General features: G+C 58.7%; 1 protein-coding gene across 1 annotated transcript in view; it reads left to right on the top strand.

Annotated features, from left to right (window-relative positions):
* The first annotated feature begins 1444 nt into the window (after nucleotides 1-1444).
* The window catches only part of LOC119103429 (ethanolamine-phosphate phospho-lyase), a 55260-nt gene continuing 41325 nt past the window's right edge, over nucleotides 1445-15379 (top strand). The window contains exon 1 of the mRNA XM_037226997.1: nucleotides 1445-1539. The gene's annotated coding sequence lies outside the window, so the exon portion shown is untranslated. The remainder of the gene's footprint in view (nucleotides 1540-15379) is intronic.

The raw sequence follows: 15379 nt of genomic DNA, 5'->3' as shown, positions 1-15379 counted from the left end.
AAAGACATGTCGCTTGTCAACAAGTAAGCCCTATCCGGGGATTTTTTTTTTTTTGGGGGGGGGTCAACATAAGATGGGCTTTTGTCAATCCTGTGTTCCCCCTTGGCAAGGCTCTGGCTACGCCCCTGCCCACACACAAAAGCAGATCAGGTCGCGTACGTTGCATGATGGGCAATGAAGTGTCCGTTGGGCCAATCTATACCTAAGGCAGACAGCCTCACGGAGGCTATTTTTCTGCGATAGCGTGGTATAAAGAAAGATAATTCGGCAAAAATGCTGTTCCAGGTGTCACATGTTTCACACACCATGTAGAAGTAAGGCTGATCCAAAAGTATGCAACAAAGTGGCCGCACGATCAGCTCGCAGTCAGTCATGCGGGAGACATACAGGCCAGGGCAGTGACCACCGACGGTGGACAGGACCAGGACCCAGATAAATAACATATGCCAGATGGGCCTTATTATGTGCCTTGATTCTTAAAAGAGAATCTCCAGTTTTATGGATTTTGTCACATTGTTTCTAGCAGTTTCAAGCTCCCTAATTTTTTCCGCCTAAAATGCTGCGACAAGTCTCATTTCTTGAAAAAACGGCCGGCGAAACGAAGGCGCATGCAAAACCTGGCGTGCTGTGAGCCATCGATCCACTTTCAAAATTCTCACCAGTCTATATCCATGCCGTATTTTGGCATCTACGCTCTGGAGGCAAATGCTTCCTGAATGACCCAACATACCTACCCGCTCGTGGGATTTCGTCTCCCTAGGAAAGACAATGTTAAAATGAACGAATAATCTAGGGAAGCTGGATAGCCTTATTTGTCAAATTACAGATGAATCGAATAGGTAAGATTGTGCACCAGTGATGAACAGCTCTAGATGCATAGCTAGCATAGCGGCCATGACATTTGAATAAAGAGCGATAACAATCTCCATCCCTACCCCCTACGCCCTCCCCCCGGTCATCGGGCTCGCTTTCCAGAAAAAGTTCCTGAAGTACACCGTGAGCTTGCGTCTCCCCTCCCCCACTTTTTGAAACGTTCCTACGCCTGTGCCCTCCATCCCTCCCTCCCTCGCTCCCTTGCTGCCTCTCACTCCTAACGTGAATGTGTAAGGACTTTTCGATTTTCCAACTAGACATCCTAGCAATCACTTGGTCCAGGCTTTCATCATTGTCCGCAATGGAAAGTATATTTGAGGCCTCTTTTGCTGCAGCTCTGTTTCCATCGATTACCCAGGCAACAGTTCCAGTTATCATCAATAGATGGCCTTGGCTCGGCGCGTTCACACTCGAGCCGTGGTGGCAGGTGGTATAACTTAAGCTACACCTTTTCACCACTAGATGGCTGTAGCATCACGCAGCGTTTCCCTGCAGAAGCCGCTGCGCGGGTGTTGCGCAGCCAGTGGGCGGCGCCGGGGGCGCCCGGCGGCGGCACCGGCGGCGCGAGGGCCCGGACGGGAGCGTGCGGGCGGCGCGCGGCGGCGACTGTGTCAGTGTGCCTCCAGACTCGGCGGCGGGGCGGCAGTCCCGCGTCGCTATCGTCAGGTATGGCCCAGCGTCGGTGGCGGCTCCCCACGCCGACGCGCGTCGATACGCCTAGACGGGGTGTCGGTGACGGGCGGCCGCTCGACGCCCGTACATTGATGGTGACTATGGGGTGGCTGGCACCATGTGGTTGCTGTAACCATGTGGTTGCTTTGACCGTGTGGTTGCTGTAACGGTGTAGTTGTCTCGACCGTGTGGTTGTCTCGACCGTGCGTTTGTTACGACCGTGTGGTTGCAGTGACCGTGTAGCTGACACAACCATGTGGTTGACGCGATCGTGTGGTTGACGGTGACCGTGTGGTGCTGTAACCGTGTGGTTGCTCATGTTCTCTGGTTGCTAGTGGCTGATCACGTGGGGCACGGTTGTACCTGGGGGTGCGTTCCTGCCGCCGCAGCGCAGCACCATGACCTTTCGACCCCAGGACTGTCACCACCACGCCGCCAGCTGCGGCCGTTCGCCACGGCCGGGCCCCTCACACCCGCCCGTTAATGTCACGGCCACAGCGACGCCGCGACCGGCGCGCCCTGGTGCGCTGGCCGGCCCGCGGCTTTATCTGTCTGGGGCAGAGGTACAAGCCTTCCGCGTGGCGCGCTGGTCTCCCGAGCTGTTACTGCTCTGCTCCTGTGCGCTGCCCCCCCCCCCCCCCGAGCTGCTGCTGCTGCTGTGCGCTGGTCCCCCCCCCCCCCTACTGTAGCTGCTATCGCTGGTCCCCCCCCCCCCCGAGCTGCTGCCGCTTCTGCGCGCTGGTCCCCCCCCCTCCCGAGCTGCTGCTGCTGCTGTGCGCTGCCCCCCCCCCCCCGAGCTACTGCTGCTGCTGTGCGCTGGTCCCCCCGAGCTGCTGCTCCTGCTGTGCGCTGGTCCCCCCCCCCCGAGCTGCTGCTGCTGCTGCTGTGCGCTGGTCCTTCCCCCCCCCCCCCCGAGCTGCTGCTGCTGCTGCTGCGCGCTGGTCCTCCCTGCAGATACGCTCCACCATTGCCGGGTTTCGTGCTCCGGTGCCTGACGCGCCGGCTGGGGGCGAGCATGCCGCGCCTAACGGCAGCGCCGGAGCAGCCGGCCGCGGCGGTCTCGCAACAGGCGAGACAACAGTCCGATGCGGTTATATGTGTCTGCCATCTCACCTGTCAGCTCTGCCAGACGGGGGCGTTTGACTGACGCCTTCTTGACATGGACCACAACAGATTCTCATACTGTGTCCAAAGTATGCACGCCAGCACGGTGAGCGGAGCTGTTGATTGCCGCAAACACCATGGATTTGCGATGCATGATGCGCCCTTGGAGGTGTATTCAGTAGTGCACACAAACTGTGATGATCAAATGGGCCTTCAGGGTCAACTCAAGATCTCAGGCAAGCTGTGGTGTCGAGGGCGTAGGCTGTGAGACGGGTGTAACGTCAGAAGCATGTGGACAGACCGCACCACTTCTGGCTGCACCATGCAGGTCTGCCGCCGGCACCAGTCAGGCCCCCTCCCCCCCCCCCCCCCCCCAGCTCCATGTCGACGCCCGCGCGTGCGGAATGGTGCAGGTGCGACGCCGCTAGCAAGTTCCCATTACTCAGTGTTACACCTGCCACGTCGGCGCGCCGTGTCTGGCTGTGACGCTCGATGTGCCGGACGGCGCCGCAGGCCCCGAGCGCAGGCCGTGTCTGGCTGTGACGCTCGATGTGCCGGACGGCGCTGCAGGCCCCGAGCGCAGGCCGTGTCCGGCTGTGACGCTCGATGTGCCGGACGGCGCCGCAGGCCCCGAGCGCAGGCCGTGTCCGGCTGTGACGCTCGATGTGCCGGACGGCGCCGCAGGCCCCGAGTGCAGGCCGGGATCGGGGACTCACCAGCGTAGGCGTCCCCGCCCGGCTCAGGTGTCTCTCCGGGCGAGCTTCTGGGGAAGTGGGCGCCAGTCTGCCCCACGTACCGGTCGCGCGCGACGCGCCTCGGTTGCTTGGTCTGGTGCTGACATCTGCTGGTTTTCTGGTGTAGCATACTTTGCTATGTCGTTGGTCTTTCCCGTAGTCGCTTATGGTAACTGCACGGCTAGGAAGGAACAAACGAATAGAGGAACTATCATGGGCCCGCCGGAACACAAATTATGGTTCCTCGCACGAAACTGGCGGCTGGACGTGGGAAATGAGTTATTTTAACAATATATATTTATTGAACATCGCGTGTCTGAACACCATTTCTTGGCACGTATGCACACTTGGTTGGCGTTATAATGATAGGGAAGTTTTCAGGAAGGGTAGTTTTTGCAGCCATGGCAATGCCCTGTATACCATTAGCCTTGGAGAGCTATGGAGCCATCTCTGTGACATAGCAGGGGCCGCTGAGCCATGGAGCCTCTCAAGGCAAGGTGCTCGTGAGAAGGTCTCAAGACTTGCCAATGAGAACCCGGGATGGCCCCGAAGATGGTCTAAAATCCGGAATGGCCTGAATAGCTGGTTTGGAGGCACTGCGGACCATTTGAGATGCTGCAAGGGACTGCCTACCGAAGGTTGGTAGCTTGCGAGAGTCATGGGTTTGGAGGCACTGCCGACCATTCGAGATACTGCAAGGGACTGCCTACCGAAGGTTGGTAGCTTGCGAGAGTCATGGGTTTGGAGGCACCGCCGACCATCTGAGATGCTGCAAGGGACTGCCTACCGGAGGTTGGTAGCTTGCGAGAGTCATGGTCATGCTTCTTACGCCGGAAGTCATCACCAACCAACCGAAAATGAGGACCACATGCCAGCGGTGTGCATTCGAACTGCCAATGGAAAGCGAAGAGCGTCACAACAAATGCTGGCTGTAAAGTAGATGGGAAAGGTTTTGGCAGCAGGTAAGGGTCACTACCGACAGCGCAGGAAAGCGCGGCGGGTCACTCAAAACAGGAACAAGTGTCAAAGTGAGAAGAACGTGACGTCGTCACAGACGACGACAGCCACTTTGCGGACCACAGAAGTCGTGCGCCAGACAGCGTGGGATATTCTGGCCGCCGAGGGCAAGGTGTCGGCGGAAGAGGTGGGACGGCATGTCGCTCAGTGCGGTCTGGAGTGTTCGCCACCAGAATGGCCGAGGGATGGTGCTGGACTGCTGGATTTCCAGGCCGAGCCGTCAGCTGACGGCCAGTTGCATTAGGCGCGGGGGGGGGGGCAACGTCGGCAGAAGCGCCGGCGTGCCTGACCCGTCGGTCTGTGTTTGCATGGGCCGGGCAGTTGGCATCTGACATGCCGGTGGCTGGGTGGCCGAGACTGGTGGTGGCGTGGCTGAAACGAGCCGCGGATCAGGCCAGTGGGGACTGAGACCCCCCCCCCCCCCTCCCCGACTGCGGATAGCGAGTTCGGGGCTCAAGTACAACACGTGACGGAGCGTGTGAAGGAGTCCGATCCGTCCCGTGGGCTGTGGGGAGTCACGAGACGCCGCGGTGGCGTGGACCGACGCCAGTTCGAGGGTTGTGGGCAGTCACGGGACGCCGCGGTGGCGTGGACCGACGCCAGTTCGAGGGTTGTGGGCAGTCACGGGACGCCGCGGTGGCGTGGGCCGACGCCAGTTCAGTTGAGCTGGGAGTTGTACTGACGTCCCCACAGCCGGTGAGGTGATCAAGGATGACGCGTGGTTGCGGACGGACTTCGACTCAGGCATGTGCATCAATATGTCTGGATGGACAGGGCTATCAACGGCGTTAACGTGGCGTTGACTTGAGTTTTTGTCCGGGTGGAACTGAGGACAGATTTGATGAAGCGTTGGTTAGACGAAGCACTGTCGGTGAAGCGTTGGTCAGACTACGCACTGTTGGTGAAGCGTTGGTGAGACGACGCGCTGTCAGTGAAGCGTTGGTTAGACGACGCACTGTCGGTGAAGCGTTGGTCAGACGACGCGCTGTAGGTGAAGCGTTGGTTTGACGACGCAGTGTCAGAGAAAGTATTTGCTAAGAACCATGGCGCAGTCCGAAATGCTGATTAAACGGAGAGAGGCTATGATTCAGCAGCTCGTGGAGGAACATGGACTGACAGTCACGGTTACTCTAGTGCCCGTGTTGCGCCCGGTTGCCGGTCGCTGAAGTCGATTCGGCGCTTCTCCCATCCGTCGCTGAGGTCGATGGTCTCCATTTCTTCCTCCTCTTCCGACCGCCGGTCCCCAAATAGCAGCAACCGCATTGGATTTTCCCACCGGACTCGCCGCGCGCTCCCGAGGCAGCACCGTGCGTGCATGGCTTAAAATGCGGTCGACATCAAACACCCCACCCACTCCCACCGCTTCACGCTCAGTGAATGAGACGGTCTTCGGTAATCTAGTGACGAAGATGGTCGTCAACGCCTTTTCTGGAACGCCTCGCACCAGCTCCGCTAACTGCTGCAGTTGGCGCCGGCTCAGCTGACCTCGCTGTGAATGGATCCGGGGTAAAGGCTCGCAAACGCCGCTTCTTCACACTCCGAAGGCGATACGAGGCCTGGCCGGGCATTCGAGACCAAACAGCATACACACCACCGTGCAGCCGGGCGGGCAACACCGCAATGGGGGACACCTTGCGCAGGCCGCATGGCAGCGTGGCCCGCTCTAACCATCCACAATGTTAATGGTTCTGTCGTATCCCGGAATGGATCTCTGATCAAACCCCTCTCTCTTCTCTGCCGGGGTCCGCTCTTGGCTGCGCCTCGTCCACCGCGATCCCAAATCTCGCTCTCAGCATCACTTCGTCGTCGTCACTTCGTCACCGTCATGTCATCACAAAACATCGCCGTCACATCGTCACATCGTCGTCGTCGTCTCACATCGTCACTTCCCGGCGCTTCGGCACATCCAGTATAGCTCTTTGAGACCGATTCAACGCCGAAGACGTCGTCGCCTGTGTTGCCGCACGCTTACATGCCGGCCGCGCCTCCCGCCCCGCCCGACGGCGCCTGCGGCCGGCGCCGAACACCCGACCCCCGCCGGCCATCCGACCCCGGCCTTGGCCGGAGGTGCCATCGCGGCCGCGCGGCTGCAGGTACCCCTCCCCCCCTCCCGGGACGGGTGTCCCGAGCGGGGCAGTCGACCGAGACGCACACCAGTCAAGCGCGTACATTCAGCAAGCACTCCGCGGATTGCACCGAACAGTAAGCTACAGAGAACTACCACGAGTTTATACAGTTCTGTCCGGATTTGATCAGGGTTGATCAGGTTAAGAACCCTCGCGAGTTGCTGGAAGGGCCCAGAGTGCCGTGTGCGCCGCATGACACCACTGCCCCTGTGTACGCTAGCTACACCGCTGGGCGGACGTCTGAGGCACCTTAGGTGCATCAGGAAGGCTGACGTGCAAAACCCCACGCTGCCCTGAGGCTCAGGGCAAGGGCGCATCCCCTCGCGCCAGGGGATCGCCGCTCAGGCCCGGATGTGTCGCGCAAGATGTTGACGCACATGCCCAAGGGTGTCAGTGCTGCTGACATGATCACCTATGAACTGGGTGAGAAATGGCTGCGATATTCATGACGACGTTCTTGCCAAGTTTATAATGATGCAGTAGCGAGCGTGCTTGCAGTATGACCCTTAATACGGTCTCGTTTCCCATTGCGCGTCCGCTATGTTTAGACATGGGTGAAAGCGCCATGGCGTACTATAGATGACGTGTGCACGGTAACCGTGCAGTTCAGGTCAGCAGGGATACCCCACTCGTCGCCCGCTTGTTTGAAAGTGCTCGCCACGCGGTATGTTTGCAGTGAACCCAACGCCGTCCACGGGTAGGCCAAGCACACTAGCATGGGGTGTATGTACCCATGTTCTTCACGGCAGCCTTAGACGAAAAAACCTGTTCCTTTCGCCGCCCTGAGGTCCCGACTACGCCCCTTTGCCTTGGTCCCCCCTGTTCTCCCTCCTGGATCCGCCCGTGATCCCATGCAGCGTCTGATAGAGTCTGCAGAGCCGAACCTCACGCCGTGGCGCGTTCGTAGGGTCCACATGAGTGGTGCCGACTTTGGGTCGGAGAGCTAAACTTTGAGCCCCAGACGCTCACTCCCAGCCGCGAGGGCTCAATGTGCCGACACCCGCGCAGCGGAACACCTGTGGTGAACCAGGTGTGGTGTTGAGGACTGTTGTCTCTGTGCCCTGAGAGAGGCTTCGTTGGGAGGTGTGCTGTGACCTGGCTTTGGCTTAGCGTAATGCAGCGCGGCAAATTCTTACAGTAGATGATTCAAGGCGTCGTGAAGCTAAAGTGAATAACCTTTTTGCCATACCCGCCAATGGTGGTGGCTTCGCATGGCTTTGTCGCGGATCTGTCTTGCATTCACCCGTATATCATGCTACAACGGTCGAATAGTACGGTCCGTTTCCAACACTTAAAACAGCGAACTCATGGCTTCAAAAACTATGTTACTGCTCATCGCAAGAGCTTTTCTGCCCGACGCTGACGTCCCTGCTAGTCCGATACCATCACTCACCGCATAGGTTTGCCATTCCTAACACTGCTATGATAAAATCGACCGGTCTCATGCCGCCCAGATAATCCTTCCCGGCACTCTGCACGGGGCGAGCATATGTCGCTCAACGGACAAGAGACATGATTCCACGAACCACGGATGGCTTCTGCTATCGGGAGCAAGGCCGCGCCCGCCGAGCAGTCACGATCGGTGCCCCGTCGACCAGGTGCGGACCACGCCCGCGAGATTGGCGCGACCGCCGGCGGGACGCTAGTGTGCTGTCGCTGCCCAGCTGATCCCGGCCGTGGAGCCCAGGGGGGATCCCCGCTACAGCCGGCCGGGCTTGCGGTGAGGGTGTGCTGTGATGGGGGATCCCCGTCTCATACAGACGTGAGGCTCGCGCGCCGGGTGCCAGCCAGGTCCGGAGAGGCGGCGGCGGGGGCGGCGGAGGCGACGGGCCTGGGAAACAATGTGAGGACGCCCTCCGCAATCTCCACGCATCGGCGCCGATCGCTACAGTGCAGGTGTTGATCGATGGCAATGCATTGGGACGCGGATTCAGTCTGGGGTCATGTCTGAGCATTACTGGTTAGCGAAGTGCCTCGCTCAGAGGCCACGCTCCCTGGCACACAGTGGCCAGGCCAGTAGGACACAGTGGACGACCGTTGATGCATAATGGTCAGGTCAGTGGAGCACACTGGCCAAGGCAGTGGCGCACACTGGCCAGGTCAGCGGCTCACAGTGACCAGGTCAGCGGCGCACAGTGGCCAGGTCAGTGGCGCACAGTGGCCAGGTCAGTAGCGCACACTGGCCAGGTCAGTGGCACACACTGGCCAGGTCACGCTCCCTATCTGAGCCGTCAGCGGTACGGCACAGCAGGTGCGGCCTCGGAGGAACCATGTTTGCCGGGCTGGACGTCTCGGAGGAGCCGTGTCTGTCGGGCTGGACGCCTCGGAGGAGCCGTGTCTGTCGGGCTGGACGCCTGGGAGGAGCCGTGTATGCCGGGCTGGACGCATCGGAGGAGCCGTGTCTGTCGGGTTCGACGTCTCGGAGGAGCCGTGTCTGTCGGGCTGCGCGTCGGGGAGGAGCCGTCACTCGGCGCCTCTGACGTCACACCGCCTCTGAACTGACCCCTGTACTGTTGGACTGTTGCCGTGCGGTCGCCACGCAGCGTAATCCTTGCGTCCGCCACCATGGGAGTGACATCACTTTAGAAAACGCTATTGTCGTTAATCTCAAGTGGTGACGTCCGGTCATCATAGACGTCATTGTCTTAATCTGGTATGTGCTCGCTTGTTGTTTTATGTTTGTATATATATATATATATATATATATATATATATATATATATATATATATATATATACATATATATCTCTCTCTCTCTCTCTCTCTCTCTCTCTCTCTCTCTCTCTCCCTCTCTCTCTCTCTCTCTCTCCCCGAAGATTTTTGAATTTTTTTCTTTTTGTATGAAGATATTGTATGTATCAGGACTTGTACCGGAATATTCATAATCCAAGATTTTTAGGCATTATTTTATTGATGCAAAATATTCGATGGGTTTGAGGAACATTACAGCGCGTAAATAACTGAAACTTCTTCACACACTTTGCATTCCTTTGCAGGGGTTTTGAAACATCTTGAACCATGATGCTGACATGTTGTGAACTAAGTATGATGATATTTAGGAAGGAGTAAAAAATGAATAGAAAAATCTAAATTATGCTGGATAAATATGAAATCTTGACGTGTACATATTTCAAAGCCCAGTGAACCGAGTGACCTCTGGACGTGACGTGGTGCAGTTGCGGCCAGGTGAGGTTAGGACGATGTGCTGAGTCAGATCGGCGAATGCATGATGACAGTCCGGAATTTCGTGGTGGTTTCCCATGGAGCTCATGCACAGATGCAAGTCGTGCTTCTCAGAGAGATTAGCTTAACAAGGGACGTCCCACCACCTCCAGCCATCGTACTGATACATCTGCACGCCGAACATGAGCCGAGAGGCGGGAGTCAGGTGCTCACCCCACTGAGGAATCGGCGCTGAACATGGGCCGAGAGACGGGAGTCAGGTGCTCACCCCACTGAGAAATCGGCTCTGAACATGAGCCGAGAGACGGGAGTCAGGTGCTCACCCTCCTGAGAAATCGGTGCTAAACATGGGCCGAGAGACGGGAGTCAGGTGCTCACCCCACCGAGAAATCGGCTCTAAACATGAGCCGAGAGACGGGAGTCAGGTGCTCACCCTCCTGAGAAATCGGTGCTGAACATGAGCCGAGAGACGGGAGTCAGGTGCTCACCCCACCGAGAAATCGGCTCTAAACATGAGCCGAGAGACGGGAGTCAGGTGCTCACCCTCCTGAGAAATCGGTGCTGAACATGAGCCGAGAGACGGGAGTCAGGTGCTCACCCTCCTGAGAAATCGGTGCTGAACATGAGCCGAGAGACGGGAGTCAGGTGCTCACCCCACTGAGGAATCGGCGCTGAACATGAGCCGAGAGACGGGAGTCAGGTGCTCACCCTCCTGAGAAATCGGCGCTGAACATGGGTCGAGAGACGGGAGTCAGGTGCCCAACCCCAGAGAAATGGGCGCTGAATAAAGTGAGGTAGAAAAATGACGTATTGGGCTGCTAGATAAGTGCTGGACAAAGTTCACCAACATCCTAATGTGCTGGAGGTTGGTGATATATTGGATGATGCATCGCTGTTTGATTTGCATATTACACAGGCGTTGAACGAGCTCATGCCAAAATCCACCAAAAGTTGGACAATATCATGACGAAAGGTGATGCATTTGGCCAAATAGAGACGGAGGTAGCTTACAAGAATGACCGTCATCATCGGTACGAAAGCTGGTGTCAATGACAACATCGGCACTCGGCACTTCTGGCTAAATTCCATTCAAGATCGGTTTTTCTGGCCGAAAAGCACACCCATCTTCGTATATCAAACTGCCGGGTGAGATCACCGATGAGGTGTTGGCGTGGGCAAGACTTTAGGCTAGGTGGTGATGAAGTCTTCTGCGACCACCGGCCCCGCTCAGATAGTGCTGTTACCGCTGCACCCCGAGTCGCTCCACCTCACCCATTGGCTTGCAAATGTCCTTCTCTCACCGGACTGCTGGCCTGGATCGACTGGCACGTCACAGCAGCCGCTCAGCCGCTTCTAAAGTTTCCGAACTTGGCTGGCCGCGTCATCACCAACACCAGCAGCCGTTGGTGACCAGCATTTCAACCAGCAATGCCGGAGCTCACTAGACCTGTGAAAGATCACCATCGTTGTGCACTGAGACTGCCCCCGTCCTTGCATGAGCCATGTTTAGGACTCGCGGCCAGGTGTTGTCCCGTGTCAAGCGTGACTCGTGACCAGGTGTTTTCCCGTGCGAAGCATGACTCGTGACCAGGTGTTGTCCCGTGCGAAGCGTGACTCGTGGCCAGGTGTTGTCCCGTGTGAAGCATGACTCGTGACCAGGTGTTGTCCCGTGTGAAGCATGACTCGTAACCAGGTGTTGTCCCGTGTGAAGCATGACTCGTGACCAGGTGTTGTCCCGTGTCAAGCGTGACTCGCGGCCAGGCGTTGTCCCGTGCGAAGTATGACTCGGGACCAGGCGTTGTCCCGTGCGAAGCGTGACTCGCGGCCAGATGCTATCTGGTGCGAAGCGTGACTGCTGGTGTACTGCATCGGCCAGGGTCCAGGCTCGAGCGCAGAGACGGGGCGATGCGATCGTGGAATACGCTTTCACATACACCTCATGCGTCACTGACGGCTTCCGACCTGATATTTCAACCTGCTGGAGCCCGTAGGGCCCACGGCATTAGCCTTGTTGTATTTGTTGTGTTTATAATATCGGCGTGTTTGTCATATGTATGATACAGTGGCACGAAAATCCATTTGTGTGGATGGCTGGTAACAAGAGAGTTACATACACCCATACATGTATACTAGTAACTTTATCTCGTGCGGCGCGGCCAGTTATCCTGCATGATGAAGTAGCATGCTATCGTGACAACATTTTTGACATTTTGGCTTTTTGACCGGTGGTGATCTATATCTTTTGAGGAGTTGGGGGAGTCAGACCACCGGGTGAGAACATCGCTTGAGGACTTGAGGGGGGGGGGGGCGACACCATGCGAAAACAGGCCAGGCGCGAGAACACCATTGCTAAGCTAATGCTGCAGCGAGATTGTTATCGAAAGTCGGAACAAGAAAATGCCACGAATCACAGTGTGAGATCCGTGGATGGCCACTATGCGGCACTAACTGCTATCGCAAGGGCCCGTACCATTTGTACAGTCATCAAATGTCCGACACCAAAGCTCAAGCAGGGTGACGGCATTCTAATGCTCACAAAGCTATCGCTGGACGGAAACAGCGGACGTGTGAAACGGGTGAAGAATCAATGCCGAATTAAGCAAAAAAAAAAAACAGGACTTATCCGGTGGATTTTCTCCGCTTATAGATGTTTTTTTTCTGAAATGTCGCAACATGTTCTTTTCCACAGCATAACAAATTTGTTAAGAAGCGCTCCGAATGTCATTCTATGCCGCCCTTCCGTCACAAGTATTAAACAGCCTCCTCTTCAGGTCGTGACGTACACCGCATACTTTTCCTAGAACGTAGCGTGCCCATGCAGCAATGTGATGCAACAACACGTTGAGTTGCCCATATGTCCCCGCAAGATTGCGACAATATTCCCGAACATGCGGCCTTTCCGTGCAATCCCGCATTGTTGACGAGGACAGCTGAGTCTGGCACGGCCACGGAAAGGCTTATCTGCGACCACAATTTGCAGTCCCCTATCGTTCGTGAGACCGAACAGCTCGACGAACAGCCAGCCGGCAGTCGACGGCGGCGGGTGACCGAGCTGCGGCCGGCGGGCCGGTGGGCTGGCGCGTGACAGAGCTGTGGCCGGCGGGCTGGCGCGTGACCGAGCTGCGGTCAGCGGGCTGGCGCGTGACCGAGCTGCGGTCGGCGGGCTGGCGCGTGGCCGAGCTGCGGTCGGCGGGCTGGCGCGTGGCCGAGCTGCGGTCGGCGGGCTGGCGCGTGACAGAGCTGCGGCTGGCGGGCTGGCGCGTGACAGAGCTGCGGCCGGCGGGCTGGCGCGTGGCCGAGCTGCGGTCGGCGGGCAGGCGCGTGACCGAGCTGTGGCCGGCGGGCTGTCACCTCAGCTGACTGAGGGGAGGCTGGGCGGGCAGCTAGTCGCCACCGGCTTGGGCCGGTCCGTTCGCCTCCAGCGCGTGACGTCCGGGCTCCGCCGGTGAAGGCTCGGTTCACGGCCACTCGGCTCTCGGTGAACTCTTCTCCAACACGTGAGGCAGTGTGGCCCAGCCTCACCGACTTCAGACGGTTCTTGGCTAAGGTTCAGATGCACATTCAGGTTCTTTTTCAGGTTCAGGCTCGATTTAGACGGCTTGCGGCTACGTGTGTGATCCTCGTCTAGACATCGGGGGCTAGGTGAGACTGAGTTACAGAGCGGCCTTCCGACCGTCTGCACCCCGTATAAATCATCTGCCGACGCTGGGTTCGCTGCCCCAGCTGGAAGTCGCCGTGGAACGCTGCAGTCCTCGCAGACCTCGGGCTGCCCCCTGGCTTAGGCCGCGTCACATGCAGCCCCCTCCGGCTGAAGACCCCGGCTGCAGACCGCCAGATCGGGACCGCCGTCCAGCCCCGTTGCCCGGCCGCCGGCTCCTTCCCGCAGCCACCTCCGCTCGACCGCATGTTTCGCCCACGCGCGGTTCCCTCCGTCCCCGAGCACGTCGGCCTCCAGCGGGCGCCGACCGGAGCGGCCACTCGCCCCTCTGACGTCACCGCCGCGTGCCATGACGTCACGGCGCGCACGTGCAAACGGCGAGCATTTGTTCGTTGAGTAACGTCGCGCTGTTACGCAACCGCGGCACAATGCCGTTCGCCGGCACGCCCCGCGGCAGCCACCAGCGGTGCGTAACCAATCCGGGGTTACCCGGCACACGGAGCATGGCGCCGATCCGGGAGCAGTGAACCTATCCGAGGCACAGATCCGGGAGCAGTGAACCGATCCGAAGCACAGATCCGGGAGCAGTGAACCGATCCGAAGGACAGATCTGGTAGAAGTGAACCGATCCGAAGCACATATCCGGGAGCAGTGAACCGATCCGAAGCACTGATCCGGGAGCAGTGAACCGATCCGAAGCACCGATCCGGGAGCAGTGAACCGATCCAAAGCACAGATCCGGGAGCAGTGAACCGACCCGGAGAAGCCCACGTTTTCCCCGATCGGGGCATTGGACTGAGTCGGGCGCTGCAGCGGGGCAGCGGGTTACTGGGCTGATAAGCTTGTGCGGCACTGGAGCGATCCTCGGGTCGCATCGACCAGGTGCAGCACGCCTGCGCCCGTCCCATGTCGTGCCGATCTGGTCGCGATAAACTGAGCTGTCCGTGACGTTCGCTAACGGCGGTTCCTTTGCGACGGCGCATTCCCCGGTCGGACGAGGTTCGTACACTGGCCGGCTCCAGGCTGTTACGAGTCAGTTCCAGGTTGTTGCGAGTCAGCTCCAGGCTGTTACGAGCCAGCGCCACGCTGTTACGAGCCGCTGCAGGCTGTTACGAGCCTGCTCCAGGCTGCTGCGAGCCGGCCCCAGGCTGTTACGAGCCGGCCCCAGGCTGTTACGAGCCAGCCGCGGGCTGTTACGAGCCGGTCCCAGGCTGTGCGAGCCGGCCCCAGGCTGTTGCGAGCCAGCGCCACGCTGTTACGAGCCGCTGCAGGCTGTTACGAGCCTGCTCCAGGCTGCTGCGAGCCGGCCCCAGGCTGTTACGAGCCGGCCCCAGGCTGTTACGAGCCAGCCGCGGGCTGTTACGAGCCGGTCCCAGGCTGTGCGAGCCGGCCCCAGGCTGTTGCGAGCCAGCGCCACGCTGTTACGAGCCGCTGCTATGGGGCTGAGCGTGTCGTGCTGCGTGCCGCTCTTTTCAGCGGCGATTTTTGTCGCGACGTCTGCGGTGGAAAGCGCATGACTTGGTCCAAGGATGGGGCGGAGCAGCTCAGCGGTGGTGGGCCATGACTTGTCCCCAGGGACGGGGAGGAGGGGGGGGGGGGAGGGCGGAGCAGCTCAGTGGTGGAGCACCATGACTTGTTCCAGGGGCGGGGGCGGAGCACCTCAGCGGCGGGCGAAGTTGGTGGTGTGCTTTGCTTGACATCTCACCTTTAGCTATTGCAGACCGGTTGTGAAGTTTTGCGCTCGGGAGTGAGTGGCGGAACGACGTCTCACCCCACTCCATTACACCTCGCGGTTGGTCGCTCTAGGGACAGCAGACATCTTCTGCTTGTTTTGACGTTCGTTTTTTGCATTCCGTCTTGAGGTGGCTTTACGAAGGAATCCATTCGTGAGATGCTAAACCAGGCAGCGGGTGAAAGCATTCGTGGTCAGCCTGCCGTCAAAGAACCCGCGCGTTTGCCGTGATAACGAGCAGCGAAGTGTCCGTCGGAACGCCGGAAAACATTGGCAGAA

Source organism: Pollicipes pollicipes, unplaced genomic scaffold, assembly GCF_011947565.3.
Source record: "Pollicipes pollicipes isolate AB1234 unplaced genomic scaffold, Ppol_2.1 Scaffold_1600;HRSCAF=1878_pilon_pilon_pilon, whole genome shotgun sequence".
NCBI classification, from domain to species: domain Eukaryota; kingdom Metazoa; phylum Arthropoda; class Thecostraca; order Pollicipedomorpha; family Pollicipedidae; genus Pollicipes; species Pollicipes pollicipes.
The sequence above is the reverse complement of the archived record's forward strand: the minus strand, read 5'-3'. Positions and strand labels throughout refer to the sequence as shown.